The sequence below is a fragment of the Tamandua tetradactyla genome, chromosome 3 (assembly GCF_023851605.1).
Source record: "Tamandua tetradactyla isolate mTamTet1 chromosome 3, mTamTet1.pri, whole genome shotgun sequence".
Classification (NCBI taxonomy): Eukaryota; Metazoa; Chordata; class Mammalia; order Pilosa; family Myrmecophagidae; genus Tamandua; species Tamandua tetradactyla.
In genome coordinates, this window is record NC_135329.1 from 203,747,946 (window position 1) to 203,772,599 (window position 24,654).

Below are 24,654 nucleotides of genomic sequence, written 5' to 3' on the forward strand. Positions count from 1 at the left end.
CAGGTCGTTGTACTCTTGGTCCACTTCCATCCATTGCGAATTGCAAACACTACTGCCATAAACACCAGTATGCAAAAGTCCATTCATGTCTCTTTCAGTTCCTCCAGGTATATACTGAGGGTTTCTGGATCAACTGAAAACCCCACCCCTAGCCTCCTGTGGAACCACCATGCTGGCCTCTGGAGGAGCCATATCTCTTATCCTCCCTACAATAGTGAATCTCTTTCTCCACATGTTCCCTAGCACTTATTTCTCTCTGTTCACTTTTAAATAGTTTTATTCACACATCATACAATCCAACTTAAGTAAATAGCCGTGACTTTGCCACCATAATTTACATGAATCCTTACCCCTACTCCATATCCCCCATTTGTTGACATTTGGTTTTGGTATAATGCCTTTGTTATATGCAGTGAAAGCATATTACAATGTTACTGTTAACTATAGACCCTAGCTTGCATTGATTGTACTTTTTCCTGTAAACCATCCCATTTATAACACCTTGCAATGTTGACATTCATTTGTTCTCCCTTAGGCAGAAATATTTTTATATTTCTATATTTAATCATCATCATTGCCCACTCTAAGCATTCCTAAGTTACATCTTCTCTGTCTTTATCCTCTGTTATTCCTTCTGGTGTCATACGTACCCCCAGCACTTCTCCCTCAAACATACTCACATTCATCTTCATTCAGTGTATTTATATTATTGTGCTGCTATCAGATACTATTGTGCTATCCATTTCTGAATTTTTGCGTTAGTTCTTTTGCACATTCTGTATTCCTTCCACAGTCAAATGCCCAATATCTTTTTTCTATCCCTTGATAACCTGTATTCTTAACTCTCACTCAATAACATTAGTTCATATTAGTGAGACTATACAGTATTTGTCCTTTTGTTTCTGGTTAATTTCACTCAGCGTAATGTCTTCAAGGTTCATCCATATTGTTACATGCTTCGTGACTTTGTCTTACAGCTGTGCATTATTCCATCATATGTATATACCACAGCTTGTTTAGCCACTCCTCCACTGATGGACATTTAGGCTGTTTCCATCTCTTGGCAGTCATAAATAATGTTGCCATAAACATCAGTGTGAAAATGTCCATTTGTGTCCTGGCCATCAGTTCCTCTGAATATATATCCTTAGTAATGGGATTGCTGGATCATATGCCAATTCTCTACTTAGCATCCTGAGGAACTGCCAAACTGCCTTCCAGAGCCGTTGTACCATTTTACATTCTCACCAACAGTGGATAAGTGTGCCTTTCTCCGCATCTTGTCATTATTTATTTATTTATTTTTGGGATGGCCATTCTAGTGGGTGTGAGATAATATCTCATCATGGTTTTGATTTACATTTCTCTAATAACCAGTGAAGTTGAGCATCTTTTCATGTGCCTTTTAGCCATCTGTATTTCTTCTTCTGAAAAGTGTCTGTTCATGTCTTTTGCCCATTTTTTAATTGGCTTGTTTGTCTTTTTGTTGTTGAGTTGAACAATCTGTTTGTATATTCTCGATATTAAACCGTTATCTGATACATGGTTTCCATATATTGTCTTCTATTGCACAGACTGCCTTTTTACTTTCTTGACAAAGTCCTTTGATGCACAAAATGTTCAATTTGAGGAGAACTCATTTATCTATTTCTTTTTCATTGCTCATACCTTGGTTTGAAGGTCTAGGAAACCACCTCCTATCACAAGGTTTATAATATATTTCCCTACATTTTCTTCTAAAAGTTTAATGCTCTTAACTCTAATGTTTAGGTCTTTGATCCATTTGAGCTAACTTTTATATAGGGTATGAGATATTGATCCTCTTTCATTCTTTTGCATATGGATATCCAGTTCTCCAGACAGCATTTATTGAAGATACTGCTTTGTCCCAGTTGGGACAATCTTTTATTTTTATTACACCTGGAATTATAGGGGTTTTCTATGTTTTTCACCTTTTTGATGGTCTAATAAAGAAGTGTGAATGCTGCCAATGACAATTTCCAAGATATAATGATGTTAAGATTTTATCCTTAGTTTTGTGGTGTTTTGTCTACCTGATAGAAACTGAAAAAATTTGCTCCCACAACCTAAAAACTAGTGTGCAAAGTGATGTTAACAATAAAGGACTTTCTTGCAGTGAAAAGAAAAATGGTGACATTTACATGTTTGAGTTCACCATTTTCCCCTGCCTACTTAAAAATAAATGCAGACCGTGTACACATGATTCCTTTTTCACTCAGCTTTCTTTAGCTTGTATGACTTCAAACAAGGCATTTGCTAAAAAAGAAAAGGTACAAGAATGTGCCACTATAAGTTCATGGTTTCTGTCCTAAAGTTTAAATTTCCTGGGGGGTGGTTTGAACTTGAAAAAGTGGATGGGATCATGCAATGCTTGCAGTATTATATAACTCTTGCTGAAAAGAGAGAAGGGGGTGGAGGAGTGAGTGGTAGAATCAGAAGCAAATAGAAGTCACCTGGGCAACCAGATCGTGACTCAAAGGAAACCAAAATTCCACAGTGACTTGGCTTCCTCTGAATTCTTCTTTCAGGGCTGACTCTGGTAGGAAAAGGAAACTTTCGTGAGACAGAGAGAAAGAGCAGAAGGTGGCTATATGGGGGCTGAAGTAAGGCATTGGGAAAGAGTGAAGGAAGGGCTTGTGAAAAAACAAGCAGCTTCCTGAGGGCTGGGGGAATGTGCTTGTGAAAGTCACAGCAGTCCATGAAAAACAGGAGAAATGACCGAATTATGTAAAGAAGATATACAGCCTGCTCAGATTGGGCTCAATATTGTGCATAGATATCTCGTTTCAATTTTGTTCTTTATTGTTTTTTATTTTGGAATGATTTTAGATTTACAGGAAAGTTACCTAGATAGTATACTTAGATATATTTCCTGTATGCTCTTCACCCAGCTTCTCCTGATGTCTTATATAACCATGGTACATTTGTCAAAACCAAGGGATTTGTATTGGCACATTACTATTTTTCAGACTTTATTTGGATTTTTTTCAGTTTTTCCAGTAATGTCCTTTTCCTGTTCTCAGGTCCCGTCCAAGAGAACATGTTGCATTTAGTCATCATGACTCTTGTATCCTGTGGTTGGTGACATTTTCTCAATAATTCCCTTTTTTCCCATGAACTTCACAGTTTTGAGAGAACCTATAAGCTTTTAAATTATTCAGCATTTGCAGTGTAATTAAACAAAGTAATTCAGAGATGGCGTCAGATGTGACGCCTTGTTGAAATGGCAGTATCTGTGTGATGTTACTCACTGGCTCTATGGGGTCCCAAGATGCATGTGGTGGGCTGTCCCTTGGAGACATGGCTTCCAGGGAGAATGCTTGACAAATCACTTTATTGAAGCTAAGGGTTACATAGGTTAAAGTGGAAGGGGGTCTTCTTGCACAATTCAGAGGTTTGGTAACGCAACCAAAACAGAGGTGTCAGTTTCTTCAAACTCTCAGTTAAAGAGAGTGAGAAGATTCAAATTATGTTTCTGGAGAGCCATTTCTCTTCTTAGAAAATTAATTGAGGTGCTGCGTGTGTGTCCTTGGTGGTGGGGGGACAGAAAGTGATAGCAAAATATTTACTTTCCAAATCCGCTAGGAGAAAAAGAGATGATGGAGGGCAGAAAGGAAAGAAAGGGTTCTCCTTGCTCCAGAATGGAGGTTGGATGCCGCCCTTTCTCTGCCCTTCTTCTGCAAGGTGAGCCTGGGACCAGCACAGAGCTGGGTATGAGAGATTCATAGCAATCATTTTCTGAAACAGCTTCGTAAGACTTAATTTACATACCATTTAAAGTGTATGATTCAGTGTTTTTTAGTATATTCAAAGGACTGTGCAACCATTACCTTGATCATTAAATTTTCATTCAGTTCCCATCAGCCCTTACTCCCCATTCCTCCCCCACTCCCAGCTCCTGGCAATCTGTCTCTACAGATTTGCCTATTCTGGCCATATTATATAAATGGAATCATACCATATGTAGCCTTTCTTGTCAGACTTCTTCTATTAGCATAATATTTTCAAGTTTCATCCATGTCTAGCACGTATCAATGCTCCTTTCCTTTTCATTGCCAACAACGATTCCATTCAGTGGATTGACCACGTTTTATTGGTGACTTCATGTCAAGGAAGGAGAAAGGTGGCAAAAGTGTCACAAAGATGATGGCTGTGGACTGGGACACAATGGAAAGAAAGGTCAGGCTGATTCTTTGAAAAGACTAGATTGCCATAGAGTGTCAGCTTCTTGAAAGCAGAAGTCATGTTTCCACTTATTATTTGCTTTCATGTCTGTCAGACTCTGCCACACAGCTTGGACAGCACAGCATTGTTCCACTGGAAGGGCTTATTTCAATCTTGCGATGAAGAATGGAAACACCAGCTCGCTGTTTCCCAAGGAGTATTTTAATAATATAAAAATAATAAAAGATGATCTGTTAAAAAACAAAAATAGAATTTGGGGATTAAATAAGTTTGGGAAATGCATTATGGCCCCCTTTTGGCGATTTAAAATGGATCTGTATATAAATGCTTCTGCAAAGATTCCAGTAAAGTATTTGGTAGGACTTTGCTTATCCCAGAACCACCCGAGTTTCTCTTTCTCTCTTTATAGGGACAATGGCGGTTCACAGAAGAGGGCAAAGGATGATTCTTTCCAGCAACATGCGAGGATCTGACCCCTTACCATGGCCCTACCTTGACCCTGTGCTCCTGCGGTGATTACTGGGCTCTTCCTGGTACCTGGAGCCACAGCCTATTGTTTGGGACATTTTGTGGAAGTTCTTTGGGTGCTGAGGCACAAACACAGATAACCAGTCAGCTAAAAGTGCATGGAAGGACAGCTTTGTGAGATCAAAGGTCCTCAAAGGGGAGAGGGGAGAATAAGGGCAGCGGAGGGGCCGAGGCTTGCCTAATCTAGGCTCCTGCCAGGGTCTGTGGAAGGGGATGGGGGAAAAGGGCACATGTGGGTCCCTGGCTTTTTCTTTTACTGTGAACTAGAGGGGAGGGCTCAGGCTATTCAGAGAATATTGGGGATTGGAAGTTTCTAACTATACCACACAAAAAGCATAAGCGGGGCCTTTTGGAGAAGCTGAGGGCAGCTTCTTATCATTCAAGTCATCTGAGGTACAGACCTTGCTGGTAAATTATGCAGCGTGAAAGGGTAGAAGTGGCAAGGAGCCATCGAGGGAAGAAGTGGTAGGGCCATTGGAGGTACATGTCGTGCTAATTGTGGTTATACGCAGGGCAGGGCTACATGGAATGTTTACTCAAAAGGAGAACTTATGATTAGACCAGGCAGCAAAAGGAGAACTTATGATTAGACCAGGCAGGCTAAGGAAGCACCAAATAAATTTCTTTTACGCCATTACACCTATCTGAGGTCATAGTTCTTATCCTCCACTCTGCCATTTTCCTTTTACTGGGTCACCCAGGAACTCCAGCACTTGCCCTGGAAAGTCAACTCGGGGGTTGGGGGCTCTGTAACCTCCTGTTTGATTTCCCTGCTGTTCTCTGAATTCTTAACCACTTTATAGATTGCCTGTCATCCTTGGGATACCCCAATTTATTTCATAAGTGCCTTGATACCACCTATTCTGCCAGGATGAACCACTGCTGTCCTAGCACAACTTCCAATTGCTGTAGTCACCATCACTCCATTTCTGTCCCACTCTAGATCTTGATCTCATCCCTGCAGTCTCCCTTGTCTGACTGCCATATATTGAGCCCATATTGTCACATTGGAGATGGAGCAGTGTGGCACATGATATATACCCGAGGCTGCTAAAACTGTAGCATTTATGAACACATTAATGTGTTCATCCTGTTTCAGTGTTTAACACTGTACTTAGCCATTGTTGAAGGGAGCCAGTTTTGGATTCAGGCAGACTCAGTTTTCCATCTTGGATCTGGCATGTAATAGCTATGTGACCATGGGCAAGATAAAAGAGTTCTATGTGATTCTGGTGTGAGTAGTTCCTGAGTATTATTAAAAAAAAAAAACAAAACTTTTTATGTTAAAATAAGTTCAAAGTTATAGGGTAGTTACCAAAATTATGTAAATCCCATACAGAGAACTCCAACATATCCTTATAACCCCAGATACCCAGATCCTACAATTTTAACTTTTGTTGCATTTGTCATATCTATCTATTCATTTTCTGAAAACTTGAGTGTAGATTGTATACATTCTGCTCCTTGAACACTCATTACTGCCATGTACATTTCCCTAAAACAAGGATATTCACTCAAGTTCATCTTAAGTGCAGTTATCAAGTTCAAACAATTTCATATTGATATAAAAGCTTACAGTCTATATTCCAATGTTCTCACTGGAAAAAAAATATAGTCTTTCCTCCTCCATTGCTGGATCCCATCCAGGATTGTATATTGCATTTAATTGTGATTTTCTCTTAGTGTTTTTTTGTTTTTGTTTTTTTAATTGTGAGAACATATATATTATATAAACTCAACCACTCCCAAGGATACCACCCAACAGGATTAATCACATTCACAGTGTTGCAGTACACCCACCATCTTCCATTACTAAAACTTTCCATCTCCCCAAACAGAAACCCTACTACGATGCATGAACTCTCTGTGCCAGCTAAGTTCATGTGTCCACTTGGCCAGGTAATGGTATACAGTTGTCTGGTCAAGAAAAAAAACTGGCCTGATTGTTACTGTGAGGATGTTTTGTGCATTGAAAATATCAGTATGCTGAGTGCATCTATGATTGATTACATCTACAAACAACTAAGGAGACTCTTCAACAACGAGAGACATCTCATCCAATCAGTTGAAAGTTTTAAAAGGAGAATTGATGACCAGCAGTCAGAAGGAAGAATTTCTATTTCTACTTCAGTTAGCCGGCTTCTCCTGGGGAATTTATCGAAAACCTTCATTGGAGTCCCCAGTTTATGGTGTGCCTCAAGAAATTTGGACTTGCCCATCCCCTTAGTTGCATAAGCCTCTTCCTATAATAAATCTTATAATATTTATGTATATATAGCTCCTGTTGGTTCTGTTTCTCTGGAGAACCCTAATACGCTGCCTATTCACCCTACTCTTGATCTCTGGCAATCTGTACTCTAATTTCTCTATATAAAGTTGCTTATTCTCCAATATTTTCTTCATAAAAATAGGAACTTAGTTCAACATTCTAGATTTATAGCAATCTCTTTTGCTTTGATACCAACTTAACTTCAATAGTATGCACAAACTATCTTCCTATACCCCTCCATCCTCCCTACCTTTAATGTAGTTCTTGTCACAAATTATATGCTTATACATTTAAGAGTTCCAAAACCCTGATTTATAACTACATTATATGCATTTGTCTTTTATAGAAAGTAAACAGTGGAATTATAAAGCAAGAATACAGTAGTACTGGCATTTATATTTACCCATGCTGTTACCCTCACCAGAGATCTTCATTTCTTCATGAAGCTTTGATCTATTATACTTTCTTTTCAAGCTTTAGAACTCTCTTTAGCATTTCCCATGTGGCCAACCTAGTGGTGATGAACTCTCTGTTTTTGTTTTTCTAGGGATGTTTTAATCTCTCCCTTATTATTATTATTTTTTTACTTTTTTCCTACTGTATAATATATATATACAAGGCAAAGAAAGAAAAAAGAATAGTTTTTCAAAGCACTCTTCCACAAATAGTTACAGGACAGAGTTTGATCCCAGAGTTTGTCATGGGCTGCCATGTGGTCCTCTCAGAGTTTTCCTTCTAGCTGCTCCAGAATATAGAAGACTAGAAGAAATAAATTTTTTTTTTATTGTCACATTCGACTTTTTTTTCTTTTTTGTGAAAAATAGCATATATACAAAAAAACAATAAATTTCAAAGCACAGCACCACAATTAGTTATAGAGCAGATTTCAAGTTTTTACTTTAGGATTTTACTTCTAGCTGCTCTAAGATATTGGGGACAAAAAGAGATATTAATTTAATGATTCAGCAATCATATTCATTTGTTAAATCCTATCTTCTCTGTGTAACTCCACCATCACCTTTGATCTTTCTGTGCCTCTCTTTAGGGGTGTTTGGGCTGTGGCCATTCTAACTTTTTCCTGTTGGAATGGGTTGCTGATAATATGGGGTGGGAAGTTGGAACTATCTGATATTCTGGAGAGGCTGGGCCCTCTAGGTTTCAGGACTTATCTGGTCCAGGGACCTATCTGGAGATTGTAGGTTTCTGGAAAGTTACTCTAGGGCATGGAACCTTTGTAGAATCTTATGTATTGCCTTAGGTGTTCTTTAGGATTGGCTGCAATGGTTTTGGTTGGGGTTTGGCAAGTATGCTAGGTAGCAACGTCTAACTGAAGCTTGTGTAAGAGCAACCTCCAGAGTAGCCTTTCGACTCTATTTGAACTCTCTCTGACACTAATACTTTATTAATTACACTTCTTTTCCCTCTTTTGGTCAGGATGGAATTGGTGATCCCACGGTGCCAGGATCACACTCATCACTGTTAGTCATCTCCCATGCTGCCAGGGAGATTTTTACCCCTGGATGTCATGTCCCATGTAGTGGGGAGGGCAATGATTTCACTCTCCAGCATTTTTACAATTGATTTTTTTTTTTTTTTTTTGCATGGGCAGGCACCAGGAATCGAACCCAGGTCTCTGACATGGCAGGCAAGAATTCTGCCACTGAGCCACCCTCACATTGCCCTGCTTCATTTTTAAAAGACAGTTTTCTGGATATAGAATTCTTAGTTGGTAAACTTTTGCTTTTAACACTTTAAGTATGTCATCCCACTGTGTTCTTGCTTCCATGGTTTCTGATGAGAAATTGGTAGTTAATCTTATTGAGGATCCCATGTACATGACCTACTGCTTCTCTCACAGCTTTCAGAATCTTCCTTCTTGGCCAGTAGGCTGATTGTAGTATACTGTGGCATGGATCTATTTGGGTTTAACCTGTTTGGAGTTCACTGAGTGTCTTGGATGACTTTATTCATATCTTTGGTTAAATTTGAAAAGTTTTCAACCATTATTTCCTTGATTATTCTCTCTGCTCCTTTCTCTCTTTCTTGTCTTTCTAGGACTCTTATAATGTGTATATGGTATTCCAAATTCCTTAGGCTCTGTTTGCTTTTCTCCATTCTTCCTTCATGCTGTTCCTCAGACTGGATGAATTCAACTGTTATCAAGTATACTGATTCTTTCTTCTACCGGTTCCAATCTGCTGTTGAACCCTCTAGGAAGATTTTACCTTCTGTTACTGTGGTCTTCATCTCTGGTTCTTTTCATAATTTCTGTCTGTCTATTGATATTCTGTGCGTGGTCAGCTGTCATTTCCCTTAGTTTATTGTCCATGTTTTCCTTTAGTTCTTTAAGCATATTTAGGAACATTTTTTTAAATGTCTCTGTCTGGTATATCCCAAGCCTGGTCCTTTTTGTTTGTAGTTTCTAATGCTAAAATTTTATCTTTTGCCTGGGCCATTGATTGCTTGCTGTTTCTTTGTATGTTTTGTAACCTTTTGTTGGCACCTGGGCGTTTTGGTCTTTTAATGTGTTACTGCTGAAATTTAGACTCTGAACCATCTGTTTTTAGGCTTGTATCCAGCTAGTGTTATGACCAAGTTCTCCTTGAATGCTAGGAGCTCACAACAAAAAAGAAGGTAAAAATGAAAACACATTTCTCAGTCTTTGCAGGTTGACCCACATAAGTGCTCTTCAGGATTTATTCATATAGTAAGTTGTCTGAGAATAGCTCCTGGCCAAAACATAAGGGACTCTCTGATCCTTTCTGAGCATATGCCTTATCTGGGACATGTGTGCATGGCCTTAGGAATTCCCTCATTTACATGGTTACAAATATCTCCTCTTCCCTGGAAAACAGTTTCATCATGGTCATAAGAACTGCATGGTAGGTCCCAAGACAAGCAATCCCATACACCAGGCAACCATGACTTGATTGTTCTCTCACAGCGTTCTGTAGAAGTGCTTGTTGATCCACCTTCTACATACAGGACGAGCTCTGGACAGTGAATCCCTCAGGCCACCGCTGGAGAGACTAGACTAGCATGTGTGCCTAGCATGTGCATGAGGGCCACAAACTTACTCTAGAACCAGAACCAGAGATCCACACTAAGGAGCATCGGCCAGTGAGGGCATAGGGAAGAGGTCAGCCAGGGCACCATGAGATCTTATTGTTTTATTTTTCAAAATCCAGAAATAATAATTACCACTCCAGACTAAATGTATCCTACTGCTTTTAAGAAGTCTTTTCCTTGATTTGACATCTGCTCTGTTATTGTAGTCCTTTATTTGTTTCCTGCAGCCATGAGAAAGATGTTTCTGCCAGTTCTTGCTGGTTGTTCAAAGCTGCTGTGGGCCATCTTGATCAGTGTGGGGCCTCCTAAATATCATTTTGAGAGACACTAAACTTTCATATGCTAGAAGTTAATATTGTAAATCACTTAGAACAAGTCCTGGTGCATAGATGTGTGTTTTAGTTTCCCAGCTGCTAAAATAAATACCATACAATTGGTTGGCTTGACAACAAAAATATATTGGCTCATACATTTTTCAGAGGTTGTTCTTTCACATGGCAGCTCACATGGGTGTCTTTTCCTTTCTTTCCTGGGTTCCATTGACTGCCAGTTTCTAGTTGCTCCATATGACTTTTTCCTCTCTTTCTATATCTGATTTCCTTTGCTTATAAGAACTTGAGCCATATTGGTCTAAAGTCCATCTTCATTCAGTTTAAGCATACCTCAACTTATAACATCTTCAAAGGTCCTATTTAAAAATGAATTCATACCCACAGGACCAGGGGTTGGTACTTGAACTTGCCTTTTGTGGGGATATGATTTAATCTTAAACAGCATGTAAATGCTATATAAGTGTTTGTTTGAAAAGGAAATTGCTCTTCCTTTTTTCCTTCTGGAAGGTTCGGGTCTATGAGCCATTGGTTGAGGTTTCAGAGCAAAGACACTGGAAAAGCCATCACCATAGAGTGGCTACTCGCACCAGGAGTTGGGGACAATTTCCCACTTTGTTTGGTTTCTACCGTGGTGTCCTTAGACAAAAAAGGATTACTGAACTCTGGACAGAATGGAAATGATAGTCATTGTGCTAGCTGAGAAGTTAAATTTAATTATACTTTAAAAGAAATCCTCTCACCCAAAGGAAAGCAAAACTAAATTGGCATCAAACACAATTCTGATTCTCAAACCATGTGATGATTCCCCATGCACTCACCTAGGGTAACCATTATCAGAAGTACTATCTTGAAGAGCTCTGCCCTTCTTGTTAAAATATCACTATTGCACACTCAGTTCCAAACCTAGTATCACAATATTTTCCCCTTGATCAGTCTCCTCTTCCTCATTTCACTTTTTCAATTCCACACAACACCAGGGAGAGATAATTGTTATCAACTAGAGGAAAGTGTGTTCTGACTTGCCTTAGCATTTTTTCCCAACATGAATTCCATGGTGGGCTCCAATTGTGAACTGAAAGCCTTGCCAGCAGTTTTTCCTCTCCATGGCTCCTGGGGAAACTGAGGTTGAGAAGCAGAGAGATATGGTAGAATTGAAAAGACTTTGGGGTGAATCATTTCCTATTGGAATGAAAACAAGAGTAGCCAACTGCTGAGTGAAGAGCCTCTTAGCCCTGTGTTGGAGGGCTGCTGAACTCATGACCAGCAAAAGGTGCTGCCAGCCTTTTGGAAGAGAGCTGTCTTTGCAGATTTAAAGTTTTAATGAGGAGGTCAGGAAATAATTACTAGAACTTGACCCATGAAACTGTTTGGCAAATTTTTAGTTGTAGGCTGGTTAGAAATGACCAAAACTTTGGTCCTTATTATTATTATTTTTTGCATGTAAGCGAAACTTTTTCAAATAAGGCATTTCATGGTAAAGTCTGCATATCTGATATATTTTATTTAGTCTTCCTGGGTTCCAGGTTTAGGCATTTAGCCAGGAAAATTGCTCCTATATGGTAATGTGTCCACATGCTGTTGTTCTCATGGCTAAGGTGCTTTTGTATATAGAATTAGAAAAATATTCATTCAAGTAAGAAAAAATGTGTGAGTGTGTTGGCTTTAGGGGTGCAGATAGTTTAGAAGAAAAATACCTTGACTCTGCAACTAACTTGTTTTAAGGTTTTGACAAAACTCTTGGGTCTTTAATTGACTTGATTGTTGAAATGGGTGGGTGACATCTAAAGTTACTTACAGCACTGAAATCTTGTTATGGATTCTAAGATTTTTCTTTCACTCCAAACCAATTTATACTTCTAGCTTGAAGTTCTAAATTGATAAAAACAGACAGCAAGAACAAAATGGGTCCACATTCTTATTTCTCAACCTGTCTGGGTTTTCCTTTGGGGGAATTTTTTAAAAAGCAGAACTGATTGGCTCTGTTCCCAAGCACCAGGAAACTACCTGCGCAGTCAAGCACAGTGGAAATAGCTTGAGATAAAGGACCTGGAACAGTATATCAGATTTTCTTAAAAAAGGGGAATCAAGCAGCACACGAACAGCATAGCATGATTATCGGAATAGGCAAAAAGGAAAGAAGGAAGGTAGTGCCAAAGCTGGGAAACTACCACCTCAAATAATAGAAACCCTGTAATTCTGACCATGTGAAAAAGTAGATGAAGACTTTCATCTAATCTTCTATTCAATTGCCCTCAAACAATGGAGGGCAATTTAAAGCCCATTTTGTGTTGCTGAAAGGACTCTGTATAGTTGAAAGTCCTTTGAATGGTGGGCTCAGGGAGATGCAGAAAGGAATTAGCACAGAATATTTCCAGGGTAAGAATTTGGGGAAGTTTTCTACAACAGCAATTCTTCAGCTTTTTGGAGTTATGGATTCCTTCAAGGCTCTGACGAAAACTGTGACCTGCTTCCTTGGAAAAATGCACTTGTACAAAGAGACAACCAATTTTACATATGATTTCTGGGATACAGTGAACATTTCCCCCCATCATGGAGTCTCTAGGAAGTCAAAAAATTTAGGTTAATAATCCTTGAGTTAAAAATTAAGAAATGAGAGGGTGAGAGGGTAGTTCAGTGGTAGAATTCTTGCCTGCCATGTGGGAGACCCATGCACTTCTCATACAAACAAACAAAAGAAACCAATGAAAGCAAACAAAAAATTCAACAAATAGTGCTGCAATAATGGGCTACTCACATGGAAAAAGAATGAAATGTCACACCGCCATACAGCATGCAAAAAAAGAAAAAGGAAAAAATAAGAAATGCTTCAGTGAATTGAAATATTATAAATAATTATGAAAGAAGGATAGTCAGGAGAGGCTTAATGGAAGAAGTGTCATGGAAGGGAACAAAAAGAAATAGAGAATGGATGGAAACAAGATAATCAAGATGGAAATCAAAGCAGAACAACTGAAGAAGGTTGGGTTTTGATTGTGGTGGATCAGGATAGAAATTTCAATTCTACCACAATGAACTTGGACAAGCATGCTTAACATGATGCTTGACAGTAAGGGATTAAATGATAGCTCTTATCTTTCACTTTTTATGGCCAACATGGTAGAGGCAGATGATAGAGAAGAAGCAACATGGACTACGAGTCTACACAGATCTGGGTTTAAATCCCAGCTTTGATATGCATTAGTTGGGTGACCTTGGGCAAATTATTCCATTTTCCAAGACTCTTATCTATAAGAAAGTTATAAAAATATGTACCCAAAGAAAGAGGAGTATATAAATAATACGTTATACAGAGAATACTCACTAAGGAGTAGGCTTTATTATGAAGAAAGAAACGAACTTAATTTTAGTGGAAGGCGCATCTTGAAAAGAAATGGGCAGATCTGTGAAATATTTAATGCCAAAATGTAAATATTAAGGTGCTTTAAAACTCTGCCTGTTTTTTGCATAAGCTTTATTCATTTAATGTTTTTGTGCTGTATATTTTCCATTAAGATATTAGAATATTTTTTTTTTACAGGTAAGAATGGAAGTTATAGAAGACCTCATTTCAGATGGACGATGTATTTACGACGATTTTGAAACTGTACGTACTTCAGGAAATGTCACGTTATTTTCATCTGTTCCTGTAGGTACAACCCTATTATGGATGGGACCTTTTGATTAGGTTATTTCAATTGAGATGTGGCCCACCTCATTCAAGGCAGGTCTTCATCCCCTTACTAGAGTCCTTAATAAGAAGATAAAACAGAAAGAAGCCACCCAAGAGAAGTTTTAGAGAGAAAGACACACAGAAGTTAAGAGACACATAAGCTAAAGAAGAGAAATATGCAGGAGCTCAGACACAAAATCACTGAAACCAGAAGCTGGAGGCAGCAAAACCCGGGAGAGGTGGGAGAGACCAGGGGATGAGCCATGTGCCTTCCCATGTGACAGTGGTGTCCTGGGTGCTAGCAGCCTGTCTTCAGAGTCTAAGTATCATCCTCTAGATGCCTTGATTTCTACATTTTCATGGCCTAGGAACTGTAAGCTTTTAAGTTAATATGTCCCCGTTATAAAAAGTCAACCCAATTCTGTTATATTGCATTTTGTCAGCTTTAGCAAAACAAGACAGACTTCTCAGGCACTGGATCAACAGGACTAATTCATCAGCAATAGGGAAAGTTCTGGGTTCTTAGGCTCTGTCAATAATTAGTGATATAACTTTGGGTGGGTCATTTGAGCTTTGTGGGCTTTAGTTTTCTTAATTGTATTTGTATTTAAGGGGGTTGTATGAGATATTTCTCTTTTATATTTAAAAATTCTATGATCTGGAAGTTCTACTCTATCCCGTATTATGCTGTGGTATTTTTTGATTTGGTCTTTGTTTAAAATGAAGTTAAAAATTTCATTCGTTCAAACATAATAATCTCAAGTATATAAACTTCATCTTTACTGTAAGATTTCTTGTAGAAATAGGGCAAATTGTTCAGCAAAAAATTTTGAACTATTCTCTTTAAACAACTTTCCCTTTCCCTAAAATTTCAAACTCATTGTAGCTTCCCCTCAAATCCCTTATCTCACTCTTTTCATGCGATTCCCCTATCATTACTGTTCTTTCTCCTTTACCTCTCTTAACATCTAGCTCCTAAAAAGTAATATTTTGTGTGTCAAAAACAGCCCCATAAGAAAGGTGGACTGGTCTACCAATCCCTTTTTTTTCCTTTGGGGACCAGTTGATGGGAACAAAGCAGAACAAAATTCTGAGTGTCAGTACCCTATTATTCTACAATTCTGCAACTGAGGTGAGTTGGCCACTTCAGACAACAATGGCACTAATGTAGATATTGGGTTCTGAGACCTAAGACCAGGATGGCTGCGGTGGGAGAGAGGGCAATGAGTTGGAGGCAAAGTGTGTAAAAGAATTAGTGACTAATAGATAATGGGGAATGAGGCAATCAAAGATGATTCCATGTGGGTTCGGTAATCTGGCATACATTCTTAAACCTCTACTATGTGTAAGGTGCAATACAGACCCGGACAGGACAATACAGCTATTCTGTGATGTGAAAAAGTCCCATGGAAGATCAAAGTGAGGAATTAAAAGTCCCTTGGAAGAGGAAAGTGAACAACTGGGATTTAATGGAGTTGTCCTGGAAAAATAGCTTTTGTATTAGGTCCTGAATTATAAATAGGACTGAACAGCTAACAATGACGGTGGACCAGATGGGGTTGGAAAGGGAAGAAATAGTTACTCCAGGAATGAGGGAAGACACTTTTAGGGAAAGGCACTTAATTTAATTTGTCCATTTTGCCAGGTGAGAGACAAGACCAGAAGAGTTCTTAGGTTTCTCAAATACTTCTGGGAAGGCTGGAATTGCACATCATGGGGTGCAGACAGAGATCCAACAAGTGAAGATCCTCTTGCTTTCTGAAGGTCTTTCCCAAGGCCGTACATAAGTATGGGGAATATTCCCTAATCCAGGCACTACTACCTCCCCAGTTGTGGGGGCCTGAGGGCCTGGCTCCAAGAACTGTAGGGGAATCTCCGCTGAGAAAACACAATCCATCCCTTCTTGCTCCACTCTTGGCTCTGCCTTGTGTCTGAGGCTGACATGGCTTCTGCATTTACTCTCCTAAGCAATACTTTCCCTCATCGCAATGTCTTCATTTTTAATCATACCACTTTTTCCTCCTTCATCTTGGCTACACGTTTAATCTCGAAACTGAGTTTCTCTATGCGCATCATTCTCACGGCTTTGGAGAAGAGGATTGGATAGTTTCCTTGTGATCATTGCTAAGTCATTGTTAGCTGCTCCTGGGAACTGGACTGCGTTCAAGTTCTAAAGCATTTACTCTGGCTGTGTGTGAACAGGTTAGCTTCCACTCCCAAATCAAGTCTCTTCTTGGCATACAGGATATGGTATATAGGTCACAAGAAAGGCGAACTAAAAAGATGAGCAATCATTAGTCTGCAGGAGTTGAAGGTGAGGAGGAAGTGAGGGAGTCCCTGCCAGACCTCCTGGCAAAATGGCACATGTGCTGGGGAAAATTTTATAAGATGGTGTCACGCACACGGTGGGTGGATTGCAGATTTTTTTGGAATGGCAGGACGAGAATGGGCGTGGATCTTTTTTTTTTTTTGACTAGCTGCACCTGAGAAATATCTATGAATATGAGGAAGTGATCTTACCACATCTAGAAACTTCCCAGATTTTTGTACCACTAGAGTGAGAATGTTTTATCTATCTATCTATCATCTATTTTTAGCGTTATTATTTCTTTTCATTTATAGTCTATGTTTCTCCTTCTTAGTCATGGAAACACTAACTCTTGTTTAACCTCAGATGAGTTTTGAGATAATAGTGAAGGAAAAAGTGAAAAACTTCATTAGTAAAATGTCATGTGTTAGGTCTCCATACCCCACCACCTTAATTTATTTTTTAAATGCAGTTTTATTGAGACATGTTCACGACACCATACAGTTCATTGGAAGGATACAATCGATGGCTCATAGTATCATCACATGGTTGTGCATTCATCACCACAGACAACTTTTGAACATTTTCATTACTCCAAAAAAGAAAAAAGAAAAGCCCAAATATCAAATATCCCTTATCCCACTGCCCATTATTGACCCCTAGTATTGGTGTGATGTATTTGTTAGTGTTGATGAAAGAATATTAAGATATTACTATTAACAATAGTCCATAGTTTGCAATAATTGCATTCCTCCCATGTATCTCTCTATTATTATCTTCTTGTGACAGTGTCATACAGTGGTTCTAGTTCATCAAAGAATACCTTAATATTTGTATTGTCACTGTCTTTCACAGGGTTAATATATTATACATTCCCATTTTAACTTCTATCTCTACCACCCGAATTTTTAATATACTCATTATTTCCTAAATTCTCTAAGGACAGAGAATAGTTCTTAGTTGTCCTTGTGTCCCTAAAAGTACTCACCAGAGAGTGTTGTCAGTATGTTGTTGGTTTCCTGAATAATAAATCTCCTTTCATGACAGAAAATCTGAAACCCAGAATCTAGAACTTGCTATGTGTCTTCTTATTTGTCATTTGTCTCCTTCTTCTCTTCTCTCTTTTCCTCTTCTTTCATTCTTCCTTCTTTTTATTCCCTCCCTTTCTACTACTGGGTTCAAATCCCATCTGTGTCACTGACTACCTGTGATTCTGGGAAAGTTATTTCATATTTCCATGTTTCCATTTCCACACATTTTCAATGGGAAAAATAATAGTTATTATACTATATAATACTAATAGTAGTACCTATAATATAGTGGCATTGTAATGATTAAATACATTAAATCAGGCATACTTCATTTTACTGTGCTTCACTTTATTGCACTTTACAGATACAGCATTTTTTACAAATTAAAAGTCTGTAGCAATGCTGAGTTGAGGAAATCTCTAGTTTTTCTAATAGCATGGGCTCCCTTCATGTCTCTGTGTCACAGTTTAATTAAGGTCTGTACACTGAATTTTTTTAAGACATAATGCACAGATAATACTGCAGTGTAGTGTAAACATAACTTTGGTATGCACTGGGGAACAAAAAAATTCCTGTGGTTCACTTTATTGTGATATTCCCTTTATTGCAGTGGACTGGAACTGAAGCCACAAAATCTCCAAGGTATACGGAATATTTATAAAATTGCCTCCCAGTAATTTATTAAATAAGCCCCATCTGCCAAGACTGTCTGTTTTACTTCTTTGCCTTCATGGCGTTGCTTAATGTAAGGAGATAGTATCAACCATAATATCTTGCACTTGATTCATACTTTACAAAGTACTTTCACTTAGACTGCCTCTCCTATCCTCACAATGATACTTAGATGGATGTTTATCCCCACTTTTTAGATGCAGAAACTCAGATAAAATTTCCTGGCCTGGTCAGGGTCACAGGGCTGGAAGCTTGGTCCTTCTTAGTTCTGCTTCAGCGCTCTTTCCTCCAGGCAATGTGACCACTGGCAAATGTTCATCAAATGTTCATGTGTCCTTACGTGTTTCCCTAAAATGTTATTCTTTCATATTCTATAGAATACTTTGGCCACAATTACCTTTCAGTATTGATTTCATGTTTTGGTGTGATTGAAATTCCTGAAAGATGATGTCCCTCAGACTTTCTAATATGTTTTACTGGTGTAAATGACAAGCCGGCATGCCATTCAATCTTTTCCTCTTCCTTCTTTCCCTTTTCCTCCTTTACTTTCATTGAAAAAGTTGTCATTAGATTCTCTGCATTCCTGAAATTATTTTCATATTTATGTAATTTATTGTGATATTCAACAAGGACCTATCTCCCTTTGACTCAGGGGGTGAAGAGCTTTGAGTCTGAGTGATGTGCTTAGCTGCCTTCACTCTAAAACAAAAGTCCCATTTGTAATGACTAACATCATATGTCCATGATACTAACTCATTCTGAACTCCCAGAGCCTGTGGAGGAATCAGCTATCATCTTTTCTATTGTGGGTAGAGGTTGGAAGCAAATACATGTATTTTTATTCAACAGTAAAATGGGCCAGAATTTTTCCTAGAGTAGATTCAGCAAATTCTACCCCTGAACACCATTATTAGACCCAGAAACTGAAGGGGAATAAAAGGAAGTAGAAAGAGAGGGTGTTGGTATTAGGGGTTGAATTATGTCCTTCCACCCCTTCACATCCACCCTGAAGACACTTTTAAGCTCTAACCCTTGGTCCCATATGGAAATAGGATCTTTGAAGATGTGTTAGTTAAGATGAGGCCAGGGCGGTCCATGGTGGCTCAGCAGGCAGAGTTTTCGCCTGCCATGCCAGAGACCCGGGTTTGATTCCCAGTGCTTATAGGAAGAAAGAAATTTGGTCACAGAGTCAGACACAGGAGGGAGAGGCAGGGATTAAAGGGCAGCAGCTGGAAGTCAAGGAAGGAGCTTTAATGATGGCTGGCTGAACACCAGAGGCTAAGAAGAGGCAAGAAAGAATTCTTTCCTATAGGTTTCCTAGGGAACATGGCTGTGCTGACATCTTGATTTCATAGTTTGGGCTTCCAGAACTGTGAGAAAATACATTCGTTATTTAAACCATGAAGTTTCTATACTGTTGCTCTAGGAAACAAAGCACCTCTAGGAAATAAAAGCAGGGGCCAAAGTACATCTTATATCCTATATTATATATGTACAAGCACATGGGCTTACTTAAGAGGAATATGAGACAGCACATGGGAAAACAGAAAAAGGAAGCGAAGCAAAGAAAAAAGGAGAGGGGAAGAGGAGGGAGAAAATAAGCTTACATGACAAAAGAAAGCAGAAAGGATATAAAAATAAAATAATTTGAGAGTAAGATACATAAGTGAAAGAGTCCTTCATGAAGGTGCTCTATGTGCCACCTAGGATCAATGATTTACCCATTTCCATGATTATAATTGCCTTTCTAAAAGTAGTATGAAGATTTATTTGTGAGTAAATAAATATGGGAAAGTCTTCAGTGACTTTCATTGTGAAATACACAATTTCTTAGACCTCTATTATAGCTTAGCTTTCTATTCCACCAGTGGTGCTGGTCACCCTTAAGCTTGGGCAAGAATCATCAGTTACATGTCTTGATTGACTGCTCTCTGGGAGAAGGCTCTTTTCTGGAAATCTTATTTAATCTGCATGACATAGAAGTTTGAAAGTGTCTGCTAGTCTGAGTCTCTACCAAGAGAAAGCATTACTCTTCAGAAAGGGTGGAAATATCTCAGAAAACGCTTAAGCTCAATCATCACACAGGGTGTGCCCCACTGGTTGAGCGTCATTACTGTTTTTGAACTTGTGGAGATACTGCACTGACTGTTATTCCAGTAAAGACTGTATTTTGTCCTCAACCATCTACCACCACTCCCTCAGTGCCTTCTACGTAGGGAGGGCTTGGAATAAGGTCCATAGGAAAGAGGCAGGTCAATGAACTCAATCAGTAATGGGCCCAAAGCTTTTTCCTTATTGGTATCATTGTCTGGCCAACTCCTATATCACTCCACCTAGGTATGGTAGCAATCAAAACATCTTTGGAACCAAGCCAATGGTTTGTTTACTCTTCCTGAAACTGCTGGGAGATGTGAACCGATATGCAGATGCCAGACTTATTCGTGGTTCTTGGTCAAAACTGGAGGGCATGGTGGAGCATTCCAGTTGATTACTTGGTTCTATTGTTGACATCACTGCCAACATATGCCATAAATGTTAATGTATGTAGAATAAAGTGACAAGGTATCTTAGGATTTGTCCAATTGTACCGTGTAAGGAAGGGATATCTAAGTTGGCATGTTATAACAGTCAGAAAAAATAACAAGGTTCAGATGGAGGTTTGCTTGGAGTCAAGCCACAATGACAGGCAAGAAAGTATGTATACATTGAGCTGGTTGAAACTGTAAGGCTATACTTCTATAAGATCTTATAGCCACTTCTTCCTATTTAGTGGAGGAGAAGCTGCTAATTAACAAGATCTACAGAAGAATTTTTTATATAATTAAATTGTATGATATCACATCTGAAAGAGAATTCAGAGAGTAACTCTTTGCCTACTGCTCAGTTCCAGTGGGCTGCTGGGACACAGGAAGTTCAGTAACCTTCTCAATTGCACAGCAAGTTACTGGTGTGGTCAATTAGTCATTCTTTAGCTCTCACTAGACACACTGATTCTTGTACCTAAAACTTTTTTGTGTACACATTTTGTAACCTAATGAAGCAACTTCACAATTAAATTCTCAAAAAGTTTACAAACCCATGTAAACTACTTCCAGTTAGCTTTCACCTATTTTATCCTGCCAATTCCAACACAAACTAGTCTATTATTGATGTTTTCTCAGCGTATTACATCATTTCTAAAGCTATCCATAAATGCATGTGGGCCACGAAAATTTTGCAAAGTTTACTGTAATATTTTCATGGAAGACTGCAATGAAGTCTTCCAAAAAATGCCACTCTTCCAGTGGCAAATTTCATTGGAAAATATTAAAATTATGAATAAAAGAGGCCCTTTAATATCATATTTCTAAGTTCATCTTACTGCATATATTAGGAACTGGGACTTTTTACACGTGGTTTTGAAATAGTTTGTCCTTTTCTGACTAAAAAGATTCATCAATAGAATGTTCTTTATAGTATTATTTATAATAACTGAAAAAATTAGAAAAAAGTAGTATATGCTTATGGTAAAAAATTAATAAATATAGAAAAAACATGAAACTAATGAGGGAAGACATCTTATCTCACTACTAGAGATAATTTCTATTTCCATTTTGGGGAATTTCTTTCAGTCTTCTCCTCCTCCTCTGTCTTTTCCTGCGTGAGTGTAAATAAACACAATTTCCCACAATGGGTCAACATGCTGTTTACAATTTTGTATCATACTGTTCTCACTATCATTATATCATTAGCATTTCCCCCTTGCATCAAATGCTACAAAAATTATTAAATGGCAACATACTATTCAACCCCATGGATATCCTATAATTATTTTAATCACTACTTTATCATTAAACATTTGGGCGTTTTTCATTTTCATTCCTACTCTACATAATGCTCAGTGAATAGTTTCATATGTAAATTCTGGGCGCATTTCTGATTATATTCTTTGTAGTTATAAGTTGACTTAAATAAGTGCTTAGGTTTAGCATTTTCTTAGAATAATTCTAGAAAAGAATAACGAACGGACCACTGAATTCTTCCCTACCAAAGCAAAATAAAGGTACATAGTTGAAGTAGTTAAGCATCATATATTTGAACTTGGAACATGATATAACCCTGTGTTTTAGCATTAAAGACCAAAAGGGAACTCTTGGCTCTAACAGAAAGCCACATGCCCTGGAGAAGCATGGTGACAAGTTCTCAGCCTCTGCCTTGACTAAGCAGTATACCTTAGCAAATTATTCGCTACCTAGCTGGGTGATTATTTTAGCTGGCTCCTGCATGCCAGCTTTGAGAAAGTATGCAGGGGAATTTTCACATTTACAAAGGGAGGTGCTAAGATTTCATCAGCAAAGCAATAACTCAGTTATAAAGTTAAAACCTTTGAGCTATTAAGCAAATATACTCAGTGCCCAGAGGCTCCTTTGGAAAGTACGGGAGTGCTAGGGGCAGTCTGTCCTCCTTCCATTGACTCTCTGCTTCCCGTTCTTCGATTTCCCTGGCCAAATATTTACTTTAAGAGTTCAGGGTGTGGCATGTGCATTTCACAGCATGTTCTCTCTGAGACAGAAAAAAAAAGTCCCTCGTACTTAGCAAGGAGTCTAGGACAGTAGCTGACAGTTCTCAGGCTTTTATATTTCAGAGAAGAGGATGCAGTTGCTTCCGCAAAACTCTAAGTAAATGGAGCTATTTTGGGATTTTGCTAAAGGTTCACGGAATTGGGCCCACTTCGTTAGAGATTTCTGGAAAGTAATTTTGCAATTTAAAAGCCATTAAATATTTACACATCCTTTGACCACAAAATTCCACTTCTTGGACTTGTTTTAAGAAAATAATCAAGAATATGTTTAAGATTCATTAATAGAATGTTCCTTATGGTATTATTTATAATAACTGAAAAATTAAGAACAACCTAGGGAATTAAATCACAGATAATCGTGCAATGGAAAACTATGGTACAGAGAGCATTTTTTAAAATACAAACTGATGACAGTATTCATATCTTTAAATGAAAAGGGTTGGCTACTAAATAATATGTACATTATAATCTAATGTATGTCATAAATATGAATAGAAATGTCTGGAAGGTTATACAAAAAATTTTTAACAGTAAATTCTCTAGATGATGAGTTTACAATTAATCTTTGTTTTCTTCTTGTGACTTATATCTTTTATTCTTTCAACAGAGTGTGTATTATGGTAATACTTTTTTTAAAAGTGCAGAAGGATATTTGAAACTCTTCTCTGTGTTTTGCCTTACAGATTTTTTTCAAAGCTTCAAAGGAAAAGAAAAAAGGCACCAGAAGATTTCTGTACTCAGCTTGACATATATACATTGTCTTTGTAATAAAATCTCTGCAAAGAAAAGATTAAATGCTCAACAATTTCGTTGCCCTCGAGTCATCATTCCCTCCCCTTTCAAAGCAGCCATTCCTAATGCATCATGACACGTTTTCCTCTCTGCTTTGTGCTTAGCCTCACACTCTTTCTCAAGGTAACATTTCACCAGACGTTGACATCTGTTTGCCAGCCCAGGGCATTATCATGCTAAACTCAATTATAAAACTGCTGAAGAGTATTTGTTACATTTTTCACTGAATATTATCATAAGGAAACTCTGTTAAGCCAGGAGGCATAGCATTTCATCAGTGAAAGTCCTTTTAGGAAAATATGGTAAGTGATTCAGAATGTTTAAAGAAAAAGGTAAAAACCAATTTTAGCATGATGAATTTTAATTTGTAATGAATACTGCAAATACAGAAAATCAACAATATTTTGGTGGGTACAGCACTGAACTTGAAAATTAATAAAATGGAAAGAAAAAGATGTTTCATTAAAATATTATAAATTAATATGATTTTCTTTCACATGTATAGGAGAAATTTTGTGTTGTATAGCTTTCCCGCCGAGCATATCCTCCACATCTGGTTGTGTTTGTTTTGTTTTTTGGGTTTCTATTTCTTGTAGATATCTCATATTTTATTCTTGAAATAGGGAAGTAAGCAACGACTCCTTTATATTTTGGTAAAATTGGGATTTCAGAAAATATTTTTGAATATAAAACATCTTCCCCTTTCTAAACATTTTTTTATATGTAGGTAAGCAACTGTGTGGGAATAACAGTTCTGATTCTGTTGCACATGTTAATGGGAAAATATAGTGAAGCAAAACCGATCCTACCACCCACATTGAAGGTCAAATTTTTGTGTTTTTGCTGATTTGATTTTTAGCTGAATTAAATATAATCTAATGTAAATATAAAAACTGCCAAGTTTTTTCTAAAGCAGGTTCCCAACAAATGACTACTGGCCCTTAAGATTGTGCCTTGTATCTGACATAAAATGAACAGAATCTAGGTTAGACTGACATTAATTGGGGAAGAAACCTCTCTGATTGGGTGTACAACAGGCATTACAGACATGCCATATCCTAAACAGAACTCTTGATTTTACCCTCCCCCCAATTATCAACTCCCTCCCCAGGGAAAATTTGCACCAACATTTTCTCAGTCATTCAAGCCAAAACATTTGAAGTCACCCTTTACTTCCCTTTTTCTTTAGGATTCAATGTCCAATTCATGTAAAATC

General features: G+C 38.1%; 1 long non-coding RNA gene across 2 annotated transcripts; it reads left to right on the forward strand.

Moving 5' to 3' along the window:
* Window positions 1-2,482: 2,482 nt before the first annotated feature.
* Window positions 2,483-23,455, forward strand: LOC143676609 (uncharacterized). Of its 2 annotated transcripts, none has more exons than XR_013172218.1 (3): window positions 2,483-2,624; window positions 4,616-4,860; window positions 23,330-23,455. It is a non-coding gene; the product is annotated as an uncharacterized LOC143676609 (long non-coding RNA). The 2 variants fall into 2 exon arrangements; XR_013172217.1 differs by lacking the exon at window positions 23,330-23,455 and adding an exon at window positions 6,573-6,968.
* The last annotated feature ends 1,199 nt before the right edge of the window (window positions 23,456-24,654 follow it).